This window comes from Ambystoma mexicanum, chromosome 3q (assembly GCF_040938575.1).
Source record: "Ambystoma mexicanum isolate Mex_15411 chromosome 3q, UKY_AmexF1_1, whole genome shotgun sequence".
NCBI lineage: Eukaryota > Metazoa > Chordata > Amphibia > Caudata > Ambystomatidae > Ambystoma > Ambystoma mexicanum.
Genome location: NC_090926.1, coordinates 414,798,980 through 414,811,096, shown reverse-complemented (window position 1 = coordinate 414,811,096; position 12,117 = coordinate 414,798,980).

The window sequence follows — 12,117 nt, the reverse complement described above, 5'->3', positions numbered from 1 at the left end:
GGTTTGGCTATCTCAGCGGCCTCCTCCAGCTGGGTGGAGAAGTCCCTGGTCAGAGTGCTGATTTGGACTGGAGGCTTCAGGTGGGAAAGGCAGCCCTCATGGACCTGGAAAATCACCTCATCCCTTCTGAAGTCACAAGTCACATCTTCCTTACCATAAGGGCAAGAAGTGTACACCAGGAAGTTCCCCCCATGCCGGGTAAAAATCCTGTCTGGTGTTGTATTGTCATCACTGTCACTGTCAAAGCAGTCCTTGGGGATTGGCCCTAACAGTTCATTACCTAAATCTATGGAAAAATGTCGGTCATCAACCTCCATTCCAATAATGGTGCCTGCGGCTAGAGTAATACTCTTTAAGTCGCTGTTATCCACCTCTTTCGGAATGGTGTCATGTTCTATGTTGACTAATGGTGTTGGGTTTACCCCTAACCCTTGCTGTTGGAGAGAAGCATTTAGATGTATGTAAGCATCAGGGTTTTGCAAATATTGTCCTCTTTTAACTTTCACTTCCAGGGAGAATTGTCGGGTCCTTTCTGGGATGGTGACTTCCTCTCTAATCTGAATTTCAACTGCATAAGGTAGCAATTGAGCTGACCTAAATGCTTTTTCTGGATCATCAAAGCCCATGGGATTATCCGCTAATCGGGACCAAGCTTTGAAGTTTATTAGGTCCAAACTAATGGCAAAGCGATTGAGAATGTCACTGCCTAAGTAAAAGGCGGCAGGGACGTCTCGCACGACCCAACAATTGTGGACTATGCTCTTGTTGCCAATGGAGATTTTGAGCATACACCTGCTTGGCAGGAGATGTTTGGAATTAGGCGCTTCCAGGTCCATTTCCCATTTGTCTATCAGTTTGAATGTGGGAATGGCTGGATCTTTTGGGAGTTGGCGGAACATGGCTTCGCTGATGAAGCTCTTACCGTTGTTCACACACACTCGAGCGAGAACAGAGTCCTTCCCACCATTTAACTGAACAGGGATGAACAACTGCTCTCCAATTTGCTGAATATCAGCCAGGCTCTGAGCTGATTTCACATCTTTCTGGACTATAGGAGTGGGAGTTTCTGATTGTGGATTGGTAAAGAATTTCAGGGTGTTTCCTTCCAGTGTGGAATACCACCTTAAACTGGAAGGAAGGTTGATTTTCAGAAATAGAGAGGACCCTCCATCACCAGTCTGTTGTCCTACTGCTATTACTGTCACGTCTGGAATTTGGCTATTCTGGAAGTGAAATTCTACTTGGTCAGGTTTTTGTTCAACCATGTGGCAGGTGCCGTTTAAACTAACATGGTTGACACTCTGTTTTAATTTTATTGGTCGGCTAGTCTGGGTCCAGAGGACCTTGTTTACGCAATCTATTAAGGGTGACAACCTCCTCAGGAGGACATTCCCCAGTAAACAAGGGGTGCCCTCTGGAGTCACAACTATGACTGGGTGTTTCAACTTGTGTCGCCCAATTTTAATGTCCAAGTCTGCCGTCCCCTCGACGGGAATTTCCTTCCCGTCAAAGTTCTGGAGTTGTCCAGGAAGTGAGGTGAGAGGAATTTGGTAATTCCCTCCCCTTCCTGCATTCAGCTCATCAAAGGCCCTTCTGGACAGAAGGGTAGCTTGAGATCCCGTGTCCACCAGCGCTGAAATCGTACCCTGCCCCTGTACTTGTACCGGGGCATAATATCTTCCCTCCTTCTCCTCAAGGGGGCACAGATAATGCACATTTTTGGACAACTGGTGGGCTAACTTTCTGGTTTTGGACATTACAAGAGAAGAATTTTGGGCAGAATTCTGTGGAGAGCCTTGGGAATCTGAAAGAAAAAATTGGCAACTGGAGATCAGAGCCATTGTGGGTTCCCCTGGTTCCGGTTCTGGGATGAGATGGTGGGCGGCGGTAGCTCAGTCTCCACATCTCCCCAGTCTGGATTTGCATCCCTAGGGACCCATTTTTCTTTGGGAGGAGTTCCCCCCTCTCTGAAGGAGAAGATCCTTTTCCCAGGATCCTCTGAGGATCCCTCTCCCTCAAATTGGAAGATCTGTACCTCCTCCTCAAACTGTGTCTGTTTGGGTGTTTTGTTTCTCCTACCCCCCCTCTGTTCCTTAGGAGGCAGACTTTCAGGGGCAAGAGATTTTGTTTCCGGTTCCTGGGTTTCCAGGGGCTGTTTACAAGTGAGGAAGGAAGCTTCCTCCAAGGTTTTACACCCCCCTTCCCCTTGTGCCTCCTCCCTGGGAACCGGTGTGTTATCGGGGTGCTGCCCCCGTCATTGTTCTGGAGCACCAGGTCCAGAGTTGGGTGCGTTCTGCGCCGGCATGCCGATCTGAGGGTTCTGCTGAGCCCTCAGTATGTGACCCAGATCCCGCGCCATGTTTTGAACCTGGCGCTCTAACTGGGAAACCCGCTCAAGCTGATACGGGGCCCTGTTTTCTCCCCTGGGCTGATCCCGGGAAGGGTAGCTATCCCTTCTTTGGTAGTACCCCTGGTTGGGAAGATTTGGATACCCCTCCACCCTTGGCCTCCCCTCTCCCGGATTCGGTTGTCTGGGCTCAGGGAATTGGGGAAAGAAGGGTGGAGGATTTGGGGGCTGGAAATTGGCTGGATACCTGGGGAAAAAGTTCTGCCCAGGATTTGGAGAATTTCTGCCCTCCTGTGGGAAGTTGGGAGGGAAGTTCCCTGGGTTAGGTGCTTGGCTGGATCCCCCCCCTTGGGCTGGAGGAGTCCACACATAACCCAGGATGGGTCGATTTCCCTTGTAACGGGGACTTACATAGTCAGGAGAGCGAGGGACCCCATTTGTGGGACTACCTCCTTGACTCCCTGTTTGTGACTGGCCCGAGGACCTTCTGGGCCTAGCATTATTAGGTGCAGGTAGGTTTTTAGGCCCCCCCATCTCCAACTCTAAAACGGGGGTGCCCTTTACCTCTGCCACCTTGGCAGCAGCAGGGGTGTTGTTGGCTTTGGGGTTTTTGGGCGCATTATTTTTATTTTCTATTGGCTTCTGCACCTCATAGATCCGGGTCGCCTGTTCAATGACCCAGTCTAAAGATCTTTTCTCGTGAAAATCCCTCACAAGCTGGGTCATTATGTATTTGGGCAAGGCATGGAAAAACGTATTAATAAATTCTCTGCTATCCGTGCGCACCCTTCTTGTGGTCTGTGCAAAAGCACGCTTTAACTCCTGCACAAATTCTTGTGGGGCCTGATCCTCCCCACATTGTAAATTGTAGGCTGCCTTGCAAGCCTCTTGGGGATTTCTGTGAACAGAAAAATGTTTTAATATGGCCGCCCTATAGGTGGACCACCTGGAATGATTTTGGTCCTCCAGCCCTGCAAAGAAACTGGAGTACTCTGGGGAGAATGTCCACTTTACATATTGGATACAGCTTTGGCTGTCCTTCAAATGAAAAGTCTCCATCATTTGCTCATAGAGCTCCAAGTGTTCCCAAACAGAGTACTTGGCGTTCTTATGATAAGGCGTGATGACACTCCTGATTGCCTTAATCTGTTTCAATGGGTCCTTAATCAAGGCTCTTTTTGCCTTATTGGCCTTTTTGGTTCGGGCAGCCCTTGTCCATTCATCTTCTGACTCAGAGGCACTGCTCCCAGAGGTTCCCGTCTGTTCTTCCAGGTTTTCCCGGATTCTGCGAGCCTGGGAATGGCTGGCAGAATGTGGGGACCTGGTCTCCTGTGTCCTGTACCGCTCAGATGAGTCTTCAGATCCCTCCTTGCTGCCAGGATTTGATGGGTACCCCCCCCCACTGACCTAACTGGGCAGAGGTTTTCAGGATGCCCTTAATGGGCCTACTCTCCTGGGGTTCCCCATCAAATTGCACTGTGCTAGGGTGCCCATACCCGGATGCCCGCCCCTCCATTCCTGGGTGGTACTGGCCTATGAGCCCCATGCTTCTGGCTGGATAGTAATCTGCCATCCCTGTGGCCCGGTGCTCATGTGCGCCAGGGGACATGGGGTTGGCAGAGTCCAGGGACTGAGAGAGATAAAGGCCTCTGGTACTAGGGCTCCTGAGGTTATGCTCAGGAGTTTCCCTTTCCCAGCGAACCTGGTCTCTATCCGCCCCTGCTCTCTGTTGCAATGCAAGAGCCTGCGCCTTCAGTTCCTCAGTTAAAGCCTTACTAGACTCTATCAGTCTCTCCTGCATCGCTACCTGTTGTTGGAGCCTATCATTGTGCTGGCAAAGAGCCTCATTCTCTCTCTGCGTTTCCTGATTGGTCCTGGAGCACTGGGCCAGTCTTTGCTGCAGGAGGGTTACCTCCTGAGCTATGTCCCTATTGGCCTGCTCCTTTCTTGCCAGAGCATCCTCCACCTTCCTGGTGTGCTCTAACAAGTTATGGTGTTCTTTTTGGAGGTCACCCAGTCCCTGGAGGGCCAGGTGATTTTCTTCCATTTTCCTTTTTAAGTGGCAGACTTCCTGGCCTAAGGTATCACTTTCCTGACTAAGAGCCTGCATCTGTGCCGCCAGGTCGTCCCTTTGCCTTTGGAAGGCACCAGCTTTCTGGCACCCTGGTCAAACTCTGCCTGGGTATCCAGGTCTTTCAAAATCAGTTTATTGCTCTCTGCCTTCTCCCTATCTAGGTGGCTTTGCAGGGTGACTACCTGCTCAGCACATGCCCTATTGAAGTCTAACTGTTGCTCCAGCTTTTTCTGGCTCTGCAGTATGGAGTCCAAACCTTCTTGGTACTCCTTCTGCAAGGCCAGAAATCTGGTATCCTGGTCAGCCTTTTCCTGTTGCAGGATGTCCATATCCCTCTTTATTTTAATGATGTGCTGTCTACTCTCATTTTCTGACTCCTGGCTCCCCTGCAGCCTCTGCTCAGAAGAGACCAGGTCAGATTGGACCTTCTCTAACGCCATCTGTCGCTTATTCGCCAGATCTTGGCTTTCAGTACATTTATCCTGCATGTCTCCCATATATAGGTACAGGTATGCCGCTATCCTAACCATTTTGTCTTGTTCATCCTTAGCTTTAGGAGCCATGTATAGTTCACTCAGGGCCACATGTAGGGGACCCTGGTCTCTCCATATATCTGACCCTGTTTCCGTGATCTGGGGTGCCATTGCCTGCAACCAGACCGTCTGGTCCTGATGAGTCCACTCACCTCTCACAAATAACTTATGTAAGAAGTGCTCTCTGGCTATTTTCATGTCTACTAAGGTCGTCATTCTGGAATTTGAGTTCCTTCCTGACTTACAGAAGTTTGTATTTTATTTTTGCAAAACAGACCTTTTCCTTAGAGCGTTCCTTTGAGGAGTGCTTTACAGCGTAACACAGCGTGGTGATCCGACCGGATATGTGTATCTGGTCAGCTGGCACGCTGTATTAATCTGCACAAGTGATAGATCTAATCCAAACGTCCGGCACGAGCGCCCAATTTGTAAGAGGATTCAATTCAACACTACAGCTAAGTCAGTACCTAGTCTGGGATACTGAATGGAAACCCTTATTGATATATCTTTATGTCCAGTTCATGCGTTCTGGATGACTACCCCTATATAACACCCCTCTCTTGGAATCCTCCTGACCCCACTGAGCCAAGAAGTAGTTCTGTTTTGCACGTTTAAAGGTTTATTTGATAATTTGAACAATAAAGATATATATCACACTTTATAATAAATTAATAATTGAATATCACACTTAATCTGATCAGTAATCAATAATGGATAGTCTGGCACTAGCACACTTGTAAATAGGAACAGAAGAATAAGGTGGTAGAGAATACTTTATATAAGTTCAGATGGATGTAATGTTGAATGAAAAATGCAATACAGAAAATACTCAATATGATTTCAACAAAACAATGTAATCACTTTTCTCTGGCAATCCCCTCCCCCCTTTATGCAATGCAAGGAAATGGAAGGAAAGCACACAGTTCTCAGAAATGCAATCAAATGTAATTCAGTTCACCCCAGCAACTTAGACTACAGAAGTTTACAACACAGGCCCAAAATGCTTTTATATGTGCTGGCAATGAAGTGAAAAATACGCTAAAATGCTTTTAATTCCCTCTAGAGGTTCAGGTTGAGTGGTATCAAGTTAATATTAGTCCAGGCTCACTTTAGCAAGGATCTAGGAGTAACTAGCAGGTTAAACGAATTTTTGGCAACTGAAAGCAAGAAAACTGCTGTTTTCACACGTTGAGAAATTTGCAAATCGCGGCAAATTCGCGAGTGCGTTTTTTGCGATTGCGGCAAAAGTATCGGGGGTAGGAATGCGGTTCTAGGTTCGTAGGAAAGCCACGATTCCCAGCTTTCAGAGGAAAGAGCAAGTCTCTAAGACAAACGGTCACGGAGATATGAGCGATATGGTAAAGGTCGTTTTTCAGATTTGAAATGTTAAAGTTCAAAAAGACAAGTGTTAAGACGGATTTCTGAACTCTGTCCTGGTGGCGCAGAAGTTCAGAAGGCCAACCTAATTACTTGGAACAGGGTACCTCTGGACGAGCCAGACCAATCAAGGTAGCGATCGCGGCGGTCAAGACTAGGTCTCAAGAGGGGTGAGGGTGACTGAAAGCCCGCAATGAGCACACAAAGCAAGAGCGCTTACAAACTACTCCAAACAGTTGTTATATCAAAAATATATACACATTTATTTTAAGGCCTTTAAAACAACGACCGTAGCGAGAAAATCACAATATCACAATATTAAGCCAACACATACCATATCAACACAATATATATACAAATACGACAGTCGCAAGCGTTATTTGCACGAAATGTGTAGTCCACCTGAAAGGGAAAGAAAACAGGCAGTGCGATAACGCTTTAGACTCAGTTCGCCGTCAGAGGCACCTAACTAGATGGAAGTCCGAGCCCTGCGAAGAGTGGAGCCTTGTGCTCAAAGTACCTGCACACGCTGGTGCCAACGGGCAAAAGGAGAAGCTCTTCGGAGGAAGTCAGGCAGTTCGGGTTAGTGCACAACAGAAGGAGAACAGGTTCCGTGACTCAAGCGCAGCCTCCACAGTGAGCAGAAGCAGAGCGCGAGTACGGACAAAAGGGTGCTGTTTTTACACAGCGGGGAAAAGCAATGGGCTACTGCAGGAGGGCGACCAGATCCTAGCTATACTACTCACCGGTCCCCGATGCAAGCAGACCCAGGCTTCTCCACGTTAGTTTCAGCAGCTGGCAGGTTCAGAAGAGCCGGGAATGCCTCGTCGTCGTGTAGAGAAAAAAGACGTCCCAATCGAAGAAACCTGCACAGTTTTGTCACCACAGCAGGGCAACGGAGCGGCCGTGTGTATCTGAGCCAAATGTACACTACTCACTTCAGACTTGGGAACGCCAAGTGTACTAAGCGTGTGAGAGTGACAAGGACTCGAAATACAACACAACCTGGCGGCGGTTACAGAGCAGGACTCCCGTGTAAGCTGGTCAGTCAACTGGATGGCCCAGAGACGCTTCCGAAGGCTTACTGGCAGGAGATGATGAAGTCGCCGAGAATAGCTGTTCCTGCTATTCCAAAGGTCGAAGCACCAGTACAGGCCTTCTGGTTCGATCAAAGGAGGAAAGGGTTTCACAGGACGACAGCAGTGCAAAGGAGGAGTCCTTCAGCGGGTCACCAGCGATTCCTCGGTCCAGCCTCTTGGTTGCAGGATACTTGGCTCCTGTATTCCTTCGTTCGTGAGAACTCAGGAGATCGACATGGTAGTGGTGTTTCCAGCCCCCTCTTATCCACGGTTCCCTTCGCGCCAAAACGGAGGGGAGCCAATGGGAGATCCGCTCATCAACACACACACCATTCGTGGACCAATCACGGACCACGGTGGTCCCAGGCATTCACACCACCCTAGACTCTCTGGCACCCAGGATGTGTATTGGGACCAGACATCCAGCCCACACCCTGGAGGCACACAAAAGACATGTAGAAGCCCGCGAAAGCAACCACGTTTCGCGGGAAAGTACTGTTACAACTGTCCACTTGAACTCTGCTACCTTTCTTCGCCGGGTTGCATTTCCCGATTTCCGGCTCAGGATCGGAACTCCCAACATGGAGGTACCCGAGACTGCGAGCAACGCACCAGTTGTTTGCGTTCACCGGACTTTACGGGTAGCCCCGCCCCCGACTTCCGGGATGGGATATCCGGCAGCTGGAGCTTCAGTCCTACGCGTTGCTTCTCTCCTTAGAGTCGCGCTGCGCATCGTGAGTTCGTCTTTTTTCCACCTTCTAGAATCAGCTATCATGTTAGCCTGAATATTAGTCTTATTTTCACTTACCTTTTCTTGTTCTGGCTCCAGAAATCTCCGTTGCTATTCTCATCCGGTAGACGATACCTTCCTGTTGTCACAGCCACGTCCACCGGTAGTTATTCGCCATTTCCTTTGGCCCGATTTTCCCGCAGAGATTTCTCTCTTTTAATCTGTTTCTTTGTATTTACGTCCCACAGGACGCGACCTCAGACCTTACATTTTGCTTCCAGTATCTGCTTGTCATAGCCTCATTATTCAGTTTTCACCCATATCACCTTGGGGCTTGTATCTGTGGGTAAGATTCTTTCCCTTTCTTACGAGTTCATTTCCGAGCTGAATTTGAAACTTTGTCTAACTGTCGTGCTTGACTATAGGCTCCAGGTCTGCATTTTCCTTCGGAGTTTAATACCGAAATCTAATTAAGATCAGGTCTGTTAGGGTAAGCCTTTCTCTTACTTTTCTCTTTCGATATTGGAGCTCAGGAACCATACTTATCTATCTCTATTCTTTTCATCCAGAATTCTACCAGACAAGACTTAAAAGAATACCTTTCTACAGGCGTGAACCTTCAACAGCCGTAGCAGGAATCCACGCTCTCCAGCAGCTCATCGCGGGGTTTTTTCCCTTCGGGGTTTCCCCTGGGGGCTCCACTTCACCCTACCCTCTTGGCCGGGGTTGAGAGGAGTTTCCAGGTGATTCCCTCTACCTTCTATCCCGAGAAGGCTGACTGAAGAGAAGGTAGGTGTCATTCACATTTGCCAAAGGATTATCTGCTTTTTAGAAGCATTATTTTAACAAAGTTATTACAGTAAGCAACGCCTCGCTGACCTTGATAATTATCCTTATTCCTGGCATTTGTGAAAGACTACCTCCGTTATGGATCAACAGATCCAGCAACTTATAGCGGCTGTGCAATCTCTGACCTCAGAGGTACAAAATCTGAAACAAGAGAATGCTAACCTTCGGCAGGCTCAACAGCAATCTCAGCAACAGACTGCGCAATTGGCTTCCCAACAGGCAACAGCCTGCAGGGTTCCTCATTGCTCTGAAGTTCCCCCGGGTCCCCTTCCAGGGGGTCAATTTGATGGCAATCCCCATAAAATAAAAGAATTTCTTGATGCCAGCGCAGTTCAATTCGTTTTTAAAGCAGCTTTCTTTCATACTGATCGGGATAGAGTAGGGTATATGATTTCGCAGATGACAGGACCTGCTTTAGCCTGGGCCACGCCTTTGGTCACTACTAATAACGTCATATTAGACTCATATACTGCTTTCTGTAACAGCATCAGATCTATGTTTGGTAGACAGGAGATTCGAATAGCAGCTCAAGAACAACTACTTGATCTCAGACAAGGGAATCAGGACATCTTGACCTACATTACTAGATTCAAACAGATTGCCAGTGAATCTACGTGGTCAGATGATGCCCAGGTTACTCTTTTTAGGAGAGGTTTATCGGAAGATCTAAAGGATGAAGTGTCTAGGGTGGCTCGCCCCACGTCATTGACTGAATTTATCGCCTTAGTCATGCAGATTGACTATAGGATAAAGGAACGGAACAGTGAACGGCGCAAAGGAAAGCCCGCAACTCGTCCATTTTCCTCTGCTCCTCTTACATCAAGAGGAAGCTCTAATGAAGAACCAATGCAGTTGGGATCAGCTACCCGAGGGCCTTTATCTCCTGAAGAGAGATCCCGTAGAAGAACTCAGGGATTATGTATGTATTGTGGCTCAAATACCCACACGGTCCAGGAGTGTCCTATCACTCCACCGAGGCGGTCGGGAAACGCCAACTCCCGGTCGTAGGAGGAACCACGATCCGGGATTCTAATGTATATTTAGGTTCCTCTTTAAATATACCAGCTTCACAAGGGAGTCAGTATTCCCACTCTCTAATGTTAGTTTTACATATTACTTTTTCTTTTGGTTCCCAGAATTTGACCGAGATTCCGGCACTTATAGACAGCGGCGCAGCCGGGAACTTTGTTGATGAAATTTGGGCTAGACAACATCAGTTACCATTAGTTTCTAAAAGCGAAGCTATCCCGGTGGAGAGTGTAGATGGTAGTCCGCTAACTTCTGGGCCAATTGTCAACCAAACCGGTCCGTTGGCTATGTCTATCGCTACACACAAGGAAGTCATTACCATGGATGTGATACGAACTGCCCATTACCCTGTTATCTTAGGACTGCCTTGGTTGCGAAGACACAATCCCTATATTAATTGGGCAGCAGGTTCACTCTTTTTGGGTTCTGAGTTTTGTCTCCTTAACTGTTTGGGAAGAACTAGCACGATGTGTCATCCTCAATCACAGGAGAACAGACAGGTTACTATTATCGGGTCTGTAATCGGTCTTCCCATCGAGTATCAAGAGTTTTCTGAGGTCTTTTCCTCCTCCGATTTCTCCCTACTTCCTCCTCATCGCAGAGACGATTGTGTGATTGATCTTATCCCAGACCAGCCTTTACCCTTCGGAAGGATGTACATACTTTCCTCTTCAGAGAAGCTTGCTCTTAGGGAGTACCTTGACCTGAATTTACGGAACGGACTTATTACCGAATCTACATCTCCAGCGGCCGCATCGCTTTTCTTTGTGCCCAAGAAGAACACTTCAGAACTCAGACCCTGTATAGATTTCAGGGGATTGAACAAAATCACTATTCCAGACAGATATCCGATGCCCTTAATTCCTGATATCTTAGAGGCTGTAAAAGGATCCCGCATTTATACCAAGTTAGATTTAAAGGGCGCTTATCATCTGATCCGGATTAGAAAGGGAGACGAATGGAAAACGGCTTTCCGGACACCTTTTGGCCATTTTCAATACCAGGTTATGCCCTTTGGATTGTCCAACGCTCCGGCAGTATTCCAGAGATTTATGGATCATCTATTTTCGGATCTATTATTACACACGGTCATCGTCTATCTAGATGATATTCTGATCTTCTCTAAGGAAGCCTCTGAACATCAAACTCATGTCCGAGAAGTGCTATACAGACTCCAGAATAATCATTTGTTTTGCAATTTGGAGAAATGTTTTTTCCACCAGCCCCAGGTGACCTATCTGGGTTATATCCTTTCAGCACAAGGCATTGCAATGGATCCAGACAAAGTAAAGGCAGTCCAGAATTGGGCTAATCCTCGATCAATTAAGGAGATTCAACGTTTTGTGGGATTTTCAAATTTTTATCGTCGGTTTATCCCAAATTTCTCGGCCCTTACTCAGCCTTTAACCAATCTTTTGAAGAAAGGAGTTCCATATGTCTGGAATGAGGCAACTCAAAAGGCCTTCGATACCTTAAAGAAGAGGTTTACATCTGCACCCATACTGATGACGCCTGATCAAACACGTTGTTTTATTCTTGAAACAGATGCTTCTCAGTTTGCCTTAGGGGCTGTTCTTCTTCAAAAGGATGATCAAGGGGTAGAACGGCCTATTGCGTATTTGTCCAAAACCCTCGCTCCAGCAGAATTGAATTATACCGTTCTGGAGAAGGAGTTATTGGCAATCAAGAAAGCTTTCGAGGAGTGGAGACACTTGTTGCTAGGAGCTCAGTTTCCTGTAGAGGTTCGTACCGACCATCAAAATTTAAGGATTCTTCAATACGCCCAAACCTGCAACAGTCGTCAGGCTAGATGGGCTCATTTCTTCTCTCCTTTCAGGATATTATTCTCTTTCATTCCCGGAAGAAACAATTTGCAAGCAGATGCCTTGTCACGAAAGGAGACCTCTTTTCAATGTCCAGTCAAACCAGAACCCATTTTTCCCAGGGGTATTCTTAGCGTTGAAAAGAAATATAAATCTACAGATTTTCTCAAACGCTTGGAATTAAGTTCTGTACCATCTGTCCTAAGAAGGCTGACCAAGAAGGACTTGGAGCTCCTGTCAAAAAAGGACGGTTGCTATTTTCATGGGAAACAGGTT